Source organism: Artibeus jamaicensis, unplaced genomic scaffold (assembly GCF_021234435.1).
Source record: "Artibeus jamaicensis isolate MK-2021 breed Jamaican fruit bat unplaced genomic scaffold, CSHL_Jam_final scaffold_660, whole genome shotgun sequence".
Classification (NCBI taxonomy): domain Eukaryota; kingdom Metazoa; phylum Chordata; class Mammalia; order Chiroptera; family Phyllostomidae; genus Artibeus; species Artibeus jamaicensis.
Window position 1 is genome coordinate 4,982,823 of NW_026522052.1, and position 12,754 is coordinate 4,995,576.

Below are 12,754 nucleotides of genomic sequence, written 5' to 3' on the forward strand. Positions count from 1 at the left end.
TTCCATCCAACAGCTGGACCCACTTTAAACATCCTTAGCTTGTCTTGTTCTAGTTGGCCTTCAAACTAATCATTAAGAACCATCCGGGGCAAATGTGGTGGAAGAATTAGCAACACTTAGGGGTGATCGGTTTCATCATTAGAAAAATCATAGCTGTCAGGAAACGGAGAAAGGGCTCCCAGGAAGGACCCCTGGGTGTGACTCTCCTAGGTATTAACTCACTCGTGCATTGTGGACTCACTCTTTAGCAGCCGCGCTGATTCTTTCGATCACGAAGGCAATCCCTGGGGAAGGTGACAGTCCACCACTGAACGCCTGCGTTACTATCACAAGAAGAATGTTTTAGGATTTGCACAATCGGTTAGAAAATTCAGCCTCCGGAGTCACTAACGGCTTAACTGAGAGTGTAAAGGTCAGGGAAGGCAGAGGGAGGGAGTGCCTTTTTCAGATCCTGAAGGAGGAGCGAGCTTCAGGGAAGCCTGTGCTGAGACGCCCAGCTGTGAAGGGACTGCGGGGGGGGGGGGGTGCGCATCTTGACACAAACGTGGCTCAAAAATCCCCATCTCTTCCCCGCCGGAGGGGTTTTTCGTGTTAATGTGTACTTTTGTCTGTACCCAGACTGTTTTGTTTTGAGTTTGCTCAGTAAACTAAAGTTTAAAAACAAAATGCAAAATATTTAATAGCTCATATGCTGAAAATATTTGGGTTCTTCATAGGCCTCACAAGAGACTTCCCTTTTTAAAAAAGAATCCCTTTAAGAGTGACAGATTTATTACAATCATGCAACAAATTCATTAAGCATTACCAGCAGCAAAATCTAAGTGACACCTAAATAATGTCTATTAAAGAATTTCTTAATTTACTCAATTATTTTGATCCAACTAATTAGTCACTTAAATAAGAATTCATTCAAACAACTGCCTAGATTTATTTTTAAAAAACAGTTCCAGAGTAATTAGTAAACCAGCAATTAATAATCCCCTGAGGAATGAAGCCATTTTTTACATATTTAAAGTAAACAAAGCATCTCTCATCGGGTAACTGACTTCCACAGTGACTCAATAAAGACCCAGACACTCATAAAATGGAGAGAACCATACAGGGAAGACCATGCTCATTAGAAAGCTATTGTAAATGAGTATAAATTCCCGGGCTTGGAAAGACTGCATACAAGTGTAGATACTAAAAAACTTACTAATATGATTAAGAAAACATCAATTCATCCTTTTAGTCACACATCAGGCATCTGTTGTCTGCTCTCTGCATACCAGGCAGGGTACTATGCAATGGCATATAAGAATGAGAGCTTCCTTAGAAATTATTCTAATGTATTCACTGTTTAAGTCCAAAAAGATTTAAAGAAAGTTTACAAATATCTATAAGTAAGAATTCTGCCCTGGAGAAGCTCTCAAGAACAACAACAACAAAATATACACATATGTGTATATATATACACACATAGATATATACTATATAATATATATTATGTATCTCTATATTACATGTTATATATAATATATACTATTATATATCCATGAGAAACCTTAAAAATGAATGAAAGAACTGGGACATGGAAGGTGGTAAATATCTTAATTATTTTTAAGAAAAGTTTTGTGGAAATATAAGATACTATACATACAGAAGAAATGAATATATCATAAGTGAGCAGCATGATAAATATGCACATATTCACAGTGAACAAATCTTCATTGCCACCACCAGCTGAAGAAATAAAATATTACCCAAACTGAGAACCCCCACCCTTGACCCCTACCCATATCTCCTCTCCAAAGGTAACACTATCCTGATTTTTAGCAACAGGTTGCTTTTGCCTGTGTTTACATTCTGTATAAACAGGTTCACTTGTTATGAATTCTTCAGTGTCTGGCTTGTTTGACTCAACATTACACTTGTGAAATTCATTCGTGTTATGCATAGCTTATCAGTTATTGTTTTATAATATTTTGGGGTGATTGTATCTCATTCAGATATCTATTGACTGCACATATTTTAGTTGCTTCCATCTGAGGTTAAAGCACGTAGAACCTTTATGAATATTTTTGTAAAATGCCTTTTGGGGCACGCATATATCTATGCTCAGGGAACCTCGTCTGGAAGAAATAAAGTTAGGTTATGTAGTTAATGGTTCTAAACAATCCTCCAACCCGTCTGTGTCAATTTAGATACCCAACAACAATGTAGGAGAGGTCTAGTTGCTCTATATCCTCATTAACACTTGGTATTGTCAGTTTTTTTATCTTTTATCCATTTTGATTGGTATATAGTATTATATCATTGTGGTTTTAATTATTTCTCTAATGATTAGTGAGGTCCAGTTCCTTTACAAATTATTAATCATTTTCTGAAGTGCCTAGTTAAATCTTACAGCTATTTCTATTGGATGTCTGTCTTGTTATTTTTTATCTGTATGACTTGTTCATACATTCTAGACACGTCTTTTGCCTGTTACATGTACAGCATAGGGCGCAAGTAGGTTTGTAGTGGTGAGTACATGCAACACAGAGTTACTAAAGCCCTTGTGACAATCATAACCAACATGTCTTTTTGCATATAAACAACCATAAGCCCACTTTAGCCCTGCCCTGTACTGGGAATACCCTAATTGTTAAGACCAGGAAACCTAAAATCCATCCCTAGCAACATTCTAGATGGCATGGCATAGCCCCTGTATCACGCTTATGCAAATGTACTTGGTAATTTTCATTTGACATTTTGCATGGGTAGAGTGATACTTTTATGTTAAACTTTTTACCAGCACCCGGACTTCACACAGAGAAACAACAGCTCCGTATCTGAGCCCAAAGCCACATGAAATGTCTAAGTAAGAAACAAGGAACAGGTATCTACTGTCCCCTAGAAGCTCTTATTCTTCTTGTAATACATTTAACCTCCAGATTTGCAAACCCCTTGACAGTGGAGATTTCTGCGCACGTCACTCAGTTCTTTATTCCTCAGTGCTGACAACATGAGCACCTACTAAGAATGCAAAAGATATTTGTTGGATGAAGAAAATGATCAGGTTCACAATGGCAGTGACCTCTCAGAGGGCCTTGGCTGCCTAATATCCACCAGTAATTAAAATCACCCAACCTTACTTGTTAGATATAAAAGAAGCAAATTCGCGGTTCGATTACCCATCAGGGTACATGCCTGGGTTGCAGGCCAGTTCCCAGCAGGGGCCAGTTCCCAGCAGGGGATGCACCAGAAGCAACCATACATTGATATTTCTCTCCTTCCCTCCTTCCCTTCCCTTCTAAAGATAAATAAATAAAATTTTTAAAAAGAAGCAAATATTTTATGTTATATATCCAATGGAAGGCAGCAAGGCCTTAAAGCAAAAATGCCTAGGTTTGAATCCCTGGCTCAGTACCAAGAGGCTGTGTGACCTGGGTTAGGGTACATATTTCTCTGAGCCTCAGATTTCTCATGTGTGAAGTACACACAATAACATTACCTATTCCATTGTGTTGCTCTACAGATAAAATAGTGCGTGTGAACTATTGAGTGAAGCTTGACCTACAATAAGAGCTCATTAAGTAGTATTGATGATGATGATGGTGGTGGTGGTAGTGGTGATGACGGTGGTGATGATGGTGATGACAGGGATGATATTGATGATGAAGGTCATGACAGCTCTCTGTGGTCAGACCTCATTCCGTATCACCCAGAGCTGCTGCTTCAATCAGTGCCTGCCACATGGCAAGCATCCAATAAACAGTAGTTGGCTGCGTGAGACATGAATGAGCAACTAGAGGCAGAAACCATGAAATTGTATCAAACAAGGATGTGGAACACGGGTCATAATTAAGAATGTGGGTGTAGTAGAAGTAGTGGAGAGGTAACCAGGGGTGTCCAAACTTTTGGTGTCTCTGGGCCACACTGGAAGAAGAGTTGTCTTGGGTCACATATTAAACACACAAAAACTGATGAGCAAACAAAAAAGCTTTTAAGTAAATTTACGATTTTGTGTTAGGCCACATTCATAGCCACCCTGGGCCACAGGTTGGACACCCCTCCAATGAGAAAAGAGGAAGAAGCCCTAAGCCTGAGCATTAAGAAACTTCGGCCTTTACAATCCTGCCAAAGGGGCCTGAGCTTGGTGGGCTCTGAGCCCCTATTCATTCTCAGTAGCACAAAGGTTGAGAAAAAAGTGAGATAAAAACAGAGTTCAACGAACAAAGACAAGACAGAGGACATCAGAATAAAAAATGAGAATCAATTTATCTAGTGTTCTCCGTACCTCACCCCATTCCCCATGCCATGAAACCACACGAGCTTTCTGGAATAGATCAATCCCAAGTAGAAAGGGAGAAGACAATGGGGTGAGGAAAGGACTGAGAGAAGTTAGTCCAACTTCGGAGGAAAAAGAACCCTTGGCAATAATTGGATGAAGGTTTCTGTCACTGAGCAAAATGGAGTCTTGAAATAGAAACCAAGTTATTATAGGAAGAAAAATGAAGTTACTTTGTTTGCATAATGGAGTTTGTGCCTTTGAATTTTGCTCCATCTCACATTTAATTGTTAGGCGATACCATCGTTAGGTGATACTATGTCCTCAGGATCCAGGGGCAGAGGTCCTTCCTGTAGGGCGCAGGTGTGAAGGGAAGAGAAGGCGGAGTAAGACCGAGAAGCAACTAAGAACCAACTGAGTGTTTTTTTTCACTGAATATTACTTTTAAAGACTCAGAGTCACAATTAATGTCTCATTTAGCCTTGACGCCCACTTTCTGACTCACATGTAAAACAAGGGAAGACCTCAGTCCTGTGAGTGGTCTTTACCCACGCAAGTTCAAACCAGGGCTCCAGTCCCCACTGCCTAACGGAGCTCCGAAGCACTTACTGCTTGTCCTGGTGGCACCTTTTCCTAGTCCTTTTTGGATTTATTTTTCTTTAGGCTAGCCCTTTCTCTTAATGCCCATCCTTGTCCCCGGGGGCTGTCTTATGTCCTGCCCCTTCCACAGTCCACAGCTAGCCCTGTCTCCCTGCCAAACCTGTGTCTGGCTCCAAGCATCTCAGATCTCGTCAAGGCTGTAGATGCAGCTTACCCAGAAACTGGGCTGAGATCCCAACAGGCAGGAGCCTCACCGAGAAGGGAAACCCATTGGAAAAGCCTGGAGTTGGGGGCCGACAGACCTTCCCCCACATCTTGGTTCTGCCTTTGGTGACCTGTGCACAGGATCTGGGTAAGTTTTTTGACAGTAACCTATTAACTCTCAAATGTCTCATTTACAAAACAAACAAATAATATCTATTTAAATAAAATTGATAAGGATGGAGAATGATATATTGTATTTAAAGCACCGAAATCAAGTGTCTGGATGTGGCTGGTTCTCCCAGGTCATAACAATTACTAGTCTTTGAAGTTGTCCTTATAATAGATAAAATGTATCATTTTTAGACCTTCTCTTCCAATGAGTAGAGTGAGCTGGGAATCAGTTGGGGTCCGAAGCACCTCTCTGTCACTTCCTGGCTGTGTAACCATGGGCCAATTCCATAAACCTCTCTGTGCTTTAGTTTCTTTCCCCCTTTACATGGGGGTAAATTAGTATCTGCTTCATTGGGTATTCTGAAGATTACAAGAGATAACTGTGTGAATACCTCAGTACATTTCCTGGAGCATATTATGTGCTAGCCAATGTTAAGCAGTGATAGCAATAACATATAGAAAGTGAATTACTGGGCCCTGGCCTACTGGCTCTTTTGGTTGGAGTGTCATCTCACACACCAAAAGGTTGCAGGTTTGATTCCTGGTCACTGCATGTATGGTAGTCAACTGATTGCTGTTTTTCTCTCACATTGATGTTCCTCTCCCCCCCTTCTGTCTCTCTTCCTTCCTATCATGCTTAAATCAATAAACATATCTTTTGGGTGATCATTTTTTTCAAAAGTGAATTACTAGTGCTGATACTGGTAGCAAATGCTGGCACAAGCGAGGTCTATCTGACTGTGGAACACATTCTTTCTACTGTACCTCAATCCTTACATATGAGAATGAAGATAGACATCTAAGGGAAACATGTGAACAGGTGTCATCTAATGTATTTTGGTAAGAATTACACTTATAAGCTGTCATTTAAGATGTAGCCAATAGGATACATTTTGTGAGCTGAGTGTTTTCTGGGATAATTATTGTCATATAGAAAACTTCATTTTATGAGTATTAACTACAGTTCTAACCCTTCTACCTCACGAATATTTTGTTCACCCTATGAACAATAGCAGATGAATTCATAATTACTAAAGAAAGAAAATCTCATGCAACAAATACCTTACAGCAGAGAAGCCTAAATTATATTTAAAATTAATTTAGTATTTGTATGCCACTTAACAGTTTTCAAAGTGTTCTCATGTATGTATGTACATATGCATGTATATATATATATATATATGTATGTGAGTGTGTGTGCGTTTGTGTGTAAACACTCATGCAAGCATTCACATCCCCCAATCGATGCCCAGAAACATCCCTGAGAAGGAATTACTATTGTTGTTTCTGGTTCACAGCCAAGAAAGCTAGGGCTTGGAAAGTCTTAGTTACTCATTCACGGCTACAGAATCAGTAAGTTATAGGTTCAGGACTCAAACTAGATCTTGTTCTGAGTTTCCCTGCACTAGATTGCCTTATATCCAAGCTGAGAGTGAAGTCGAAATTAATTTTCATAGGCCATTAGGATTTATCACAACGAAATGTGTCCTATGTTAGGACTGAAAATAAAGCTCATAGTAAATTTTTTTTAGTGCTACTGAGCCTATAGAATTGTAATTCTTTTTTTAACCATCAGAGAACAAATAGACAGGTCAAATCCTCCTCAGAGCATCTGTTTTCCTTTTCTTCTAGACGTGAGCTTTTTTTGTAATGACTGCTTTGCCAAACATCACGTGCTCAGTCCCCTGGCCGTTTAGTCTGAATCCGGTCCCTTGGACTCTGAGGCTGAGTTAGCAGGTGAGTGAAAGGAGGGCGCACCGCACGTACATACAAAGAAGCCCTTTGCTGCTTTTCTCCCTCTGACATCTACCGTTTGACAGGAGTGTTTGTGCTTGTGTTTGAGGGTGTGCGGCTCACTTTGATGGGTGATTTGGGAGTGCGAGTAGCTTTTCAGTGTTTTTTTTTCTTTTGTTCATTCATTTGTATAAAGAAGAACCTTCCTCTGCAGGAGAATTGAGCAATGTTGGCATTTTCACATGTATATGTACTACGAAATCAGACCTCCCTGCTCTCTTCCTTCATTACGGAGATTAATTTGGGGTTCCTTCGTGCTTTCATGAATATTTAAGGGACTCCTATAAACCCTGAAATAATCTGATCATGGGGCTAGTCTGAGAGTGGTCAAGTAAAATTCATCCTCTTTAATTTGGCTCTAGAGGGAGAGTATCTGTGACGTATTTTTTCCTGGAAAGAGGTAGTATAAATACAATTCCAGAATGCTGTCCTCTGGAGTTTGCAGAGCACGTCCCCCAGAGAAAGTTATGGCTGCACAGGTATGAGGGAAGTTTGCACATTCACACATTTGAGAGTGGGAGGGTTTTAATAGTGGCCTGAGCCCTGTGGAAACAGCCCAGGGTCCTGACCTCCTAGAGACTTGAAGTCACCAGAATGGGGCAGAGACACCTGTTAGAGCTGACACACGTCCAGCCAAGCCTGGTGCTCATGGCTGGCGGAGGCCACGGTTCAGCACTCAGCTTATTACGGCAGAGTGTGCTTCTCTGTAAAATGGGACACTAGTGCTCCCTCATGGTCATGCTGGTTCTTCAAAGGAGATCTGATATGTTAATGTGCTTGGTAGACAATAGCAAACCACAATGATTTCATTCGCTTATTAATTTTTATGGACATAGACACGAAAAGAAGCCCTCCGAATTCTTGAAAGCTACTATTGTTGGTTAAGAAATGACTCCCAAAGAAGTAAAAGGTTTCCCCTGAGACAATAAAGAGGACCGGTGCCCTGGACGTTCTCTTCTCTGGTATCTAGACTTAGGTAAAGGGATGGTTAAGGAAGTCATATATACTTTGAGCTTTAGACAGTGTGTGTGTGTGTGTGTGTGTGTGTGTGTAGAAAGAGAGAGACAGAGGGGGAAAGATACAAAGACAGAGAGAGGGGCTGTCTCATGGTAGGATGATAGCCATGAGGCTAAAATGAAACTTTTTGTTGCCAGCTTCAAATTTTTATGGCTAATTTCATGACTGGTTTCACATACAAAAGTGAGCTTTAGATATTCTAATACCTTGAAAGGTTGAGAGAAACTAAGGTTAGTCAGGAGCACGCAGGGAAACAAAGGAAAGAAGAGGACTAAAGTTTCATAGGCTGATCTGGCGTGGAGAGAGGCTCCGAAACACGTGCAAAGACAAGACATTTGCTGATGAGAATCACGCAGCACAGTGCTGGTGCGGATCGTGTGGCGGGAATGGTGGCGAGGCCTGGTGGTGGCCCTGGCGGTGGTTGATGGTGCTGGCGGTGGCTGTGGTGGTGGTGACAGTGGTGGGGTGGTGGTTGTGGTGGTGGGAGTGGAGGAAATCAAGAAAATAGTAATAACGTGGGCATCTTTTGAGTGCTTCTATGGACAAGGCTGTGATAAGTACTTTGCCTACATTCTTTAACTGATAGCTACACACAGCCTTGTGATATAAAGGCTTTTATTCCCTTCCTCCTACAGATGAGGAAAACGAGGCATGGATACTTTAACGGCTTTTCAAGGTTGCATAGCTATGTGTTGAAATAGAAATTTGAACCCAGGCCCTTTGACATCAGAGCTTAACCATTTTGCAATGTCTCTGAAAAGAGACATTAAGGATCAAACACTGATAAATTTGTCCCCATGGAAAACTGGTTTATGGATCAATGCCTAAAATGAGAGACTAGAGAGCATTATCCCCTAATGATGTTAGGGAATTGCTTTAAGTACAGATGAGCATAATCTTAAGATTAGAAAAAGATGGGCCAAGAAGTTAGGGGAGTAACTGTCTATCGAATTTGAATATTTTGTTAAATGTGGCAAGCTAAATCAAGTAGATGCCAGATGCCTATAATCTACCTACCTGTACTTTGCTTGAACTCCAAGATAACCACTGACTGTGAAAACAGATTCTTGTTTCTGCTTTTTGTCAACCTGCTAAGCTTGCATTGTGCTGTGCAGTCACAGTGAGGAAGTGTGCTACAGGGGAAAGGGTGTGGTTCTCAAGTGTTGGATTTTGGGGAAAACATAGACCATTAAAAATGGGTTTATGAGGGGCAAAATGAGAGGCAGGATACCACCCCAGAACTGACAGAAACGAGCTCTGAATCCTCCTAACCACTTTGTTTCTTGTCCTTCTACACTCCTTCCTCCACAATACAGTCAGAGCGATTCTTCATCATTGCATTGTGAGACTCGCAATGGCTGCCCATCGCCCTTCCCCACCTCTACCAGGGGTGCTTCCCCTCCCCATGACTCACATGGCCAGATGCATCCGATTTCCAAAACTCTGTCTAAATGAGCCCAAATATAAGTATGTCTCTCCTGTTATTTTTTATTGTGCCATCTTACCTTCTACCTGTATAGCATTTTCCCAACATATAATTGCATTTATGTTCATTGGTTTTGTTTGCTATTTATTTTCTGTCTTTCCCAAGTACATATTTATAACCATGATGGCAGAAATAACATTTTCTGTCCATCAGTATGTACTCAGAGCTTTGTACAAAGTAGATACTCAAAAACATTGTTGAATGAATTTAGAAAGTAATGGATTCATGCGTGAGCGGCTGAATGAAAGCGCTCCCCGTGAATCCCACCATCATCTGGCTTCATCTGCATCTGAGCTGATTAAAATGCCACTGTCCCATGCTGCACCCCCTGTGTCTCCAACCACACTGCTCCTTAGTAGGCAGACACTGCAGATACTGGAGCTCACCTCAAAAAGCTCTGGAAACAACCCTCTAGCTCTTTATAACCAGCACACCTCCTCCTACATACATCCCCCTCAGAGGGACTTTCCAGACTGCACTGCTAACAACACCGCTTCTTGTCCCTTTTTACCTCTGTTAAGATCAAAATGAGAAGATGCATCCCTGCCACTCCTGACCTTTGCTCCTCCATCTCCTATTCCTCTCTCGCCCATCAGTGGTGCTTAGAATATTTCCTCCATTAATTTTTCAAGATGTTATGATTGATTCCTTAGCTTAGCCAACTGTTCAAGCCATTGAAATATGGATACGCACAGAGGACCCTGCTCTCTTAGGAAACTTAGGTTTATATTCTCGCAAGCTCCCAGCTGTTTTGGGTCCTCAGAGCCTGCAGGTGTGGACATTCCCCTCCTGATTATCACCGCCCCTTCCAAAGAATGACTCATCCACCTTCTTGTTAAAATCGCTTCTTTGAAAAGCTCCCTCATTTGTCAATTACACCCACTCCTCTCTTTGTTGTCATCTTTCTAACCTTCTAGTCACTTCCTTTACTCATCAAAGACTTTGAAATCTGTGATATTTACCCAACCCTCCTAACTTCTCAGTTCCTCGCACTGTAACTTTCAATAACCCCTCTGTCTATTCGGCCTCAAGGCTCTACCCCCATGGGGTCACGACCTTTATCATAACCTGTCCCTGACCTACTTTCCAGATTACTGACTTAAGCTTTCCTAGTCTTTGGACACGGCATCCTACTATTTAACTTTTTTTCAATAACTTCCACTTGAAAAGTTCTTCATATTTGTCAATATCTCAACATTATATTTGGATATTGTATTGACATCCCTCTATTTTTATCACCAAAATCAACAACCTCTTCAGTTTATCCTAACATTTTTGGATTCTGTGGCCCTTCTCATCAATTAATTATGATTTTGCCAGTATCTCAAACCGCCATGTTTTTCTGTTTCCTTTGCACTTTGTTCATGTGTTGAACTGGAAGGAATCCCAAAATGTGGGTTGTCCTGGCTGCATCTGAGCAGCCAGGAGTGTCAGACAGCAGGGCAGATGGATCTCTGCCCAGATGTGCCATCGGTGACCTCTAGTGAGTCCCCATCAGTGCTTGGAAACACTCCTACGTTACTCTGTCCAACTCTGTCCCCACTCTCTCCCATCCTCAACTTGCTGCTATCTTATCCATGTAGTAATATGGGATAAGGTATTAAGTAGATAGTTCCAATTTTTCTAAATTTACCATCCACTGCTTACTCCATAACCTCAGTTCAGAGGAACGGCTGTCACGGTGCCAACAACCTGCTCGAGGGTTTGACGAGAGGGTTCTTCTGTGAGGGACAGAAAAAGCCGGGGAGATGTCTCTGACTTTTTCTCCTTTCTCAAGTGGAACAGGATTGCTACAAAGTTTCTCCTGAGGTTGACGGCTGCCTGTACCAATACAGTGAGTCTCCCAGTTGTCACACAGGTAACAGCCTGCTTAGCTGCAAGTCCTGATGACCTGAGTTACACTGTTGAAAAGGGGGTAAGGCTAAGATGGAACTGTGTGCTGTGTTCCCACAGGAGATCACAGACCGTTCCCTCAGGTTCCAACAGTCCCGGGGACTCACCCGCGATCTGCGCTCATGGCCATGACGGAGGGGAGTGGACGAGGTTCTGGTGCTGAGGCTTGCTGGGACTTCATCAGTTTGGAGCAAAGAGTTGACAGCATCTGAACAGAGTGACAAGTCAGCTGGAAGAAGCAATTAATTTGTCTCTTAAGGGACTGACACCAACTAGGGAGACTGTCCACTGGGCCTACTGGGGTCTCCACCTGACCTCCCCGAGTCTATAGGCGCCAAACTAGATAAGGAATTAAGACCCAGAACTTAGAGTGCAACCAACACTCTCTGGGCAGAGACTGTGGGTTTTTTCTTTCTTTCCAGCTTTTTAAAATGTAATTGATGTCTAACATTGTGTAAGTTTAAGATGTACAATGTGTTGATTTGATACTTATATACTAAAAAATACTCACTACCAAAGTACCAGCTAATACCTCCACCAGGTCACATGATTACAGTCCCTTTACTGTGGCAAGAACCTTTAACGTCTGATTCCCAACAACTGTTAGGTACAAACCCAGTGTTAACTATAATGACCATGCTGTGCATTAGATCCCCGGAACCTGTTAATTTTATAACTGGGAGTCTGAACATTTCGACCAATACTCTTCATTCCCCCCAGCTCCCAGCCCCATTGTTCTACTCTCTGAGTGTATGATCTTGGCCCTTTTATATTCCACATGTAAGTAATATTATACAGCACTTGTTTTTCTCAGACTTATTTATGGAGCATAATGGCATCAGGGCCCATTCGTGCTGTTGCAAATGATAGAATTTCCTTGTTTTCTCAAGGCTAGGAAATGTCTGTCTATAGCTATGTCTATATCTACCTATCTCTCTGATACCTCTTTGCACACCTATCTGAACACACCTTTCTCCATTCTTCTGTTGATAAACACTTCAGTTGTCTTGGCTGTTGTGAATAACGCTGCAATGAGTAACGGTGCAGGGATCTCTTTGAGATTCTGTTTTCCTCTCCTTTGAATATTTACCCAGGAGTGGATCACGTAGTAACCCTGCTTTCAATTTCTGAGGAACCTTTATACTGTTTTCATAGTGGCTGCACCAATTTGCCTTCCCATGAACAGTACACAGGGGCGCCCTTCCTCCTCATCCTCACAAACACTCGTCACCCCTCTTTTTGGTGAAAACCCTTCTAACAGGTACAGGTGATATTTTATCATGGTTTTGATTTTTATTTTCCTGGATTAGTGTTGCCAAGTACCTTTTCATATATGT

At 41.7% G+C, this 12,754-nt stretch overlaps 1 protein-coding gene across 3 annotated transcripts in view; it reads right to left on the reverse strand.

Moving 5' to 3' along the window:
- The window catches only part of NTM (neurotrimin), a 940,417-nt gene that overhangs the window by 487,186 nt on the left and 440,477 nt on the right, over positions 1 to 12,754 (reverse strand). Inside the window, exon 1 of one of the 3 annotated variants that reach the window (XM_053659471.1) lies at positions 11,525 to 11,582. The exons of the other annotated variants lie outside the window; for them this stretch is intronic. The gene's annotated coding sequence lies outside the window, so the exon portion shown is untranslated. Of the gene's footprint in view, positions 1 to 11,524; positions 11,583 to 12,754 lie in introns of those variants that run through there. 3 annotated transcript variants of the gene reach the window in all.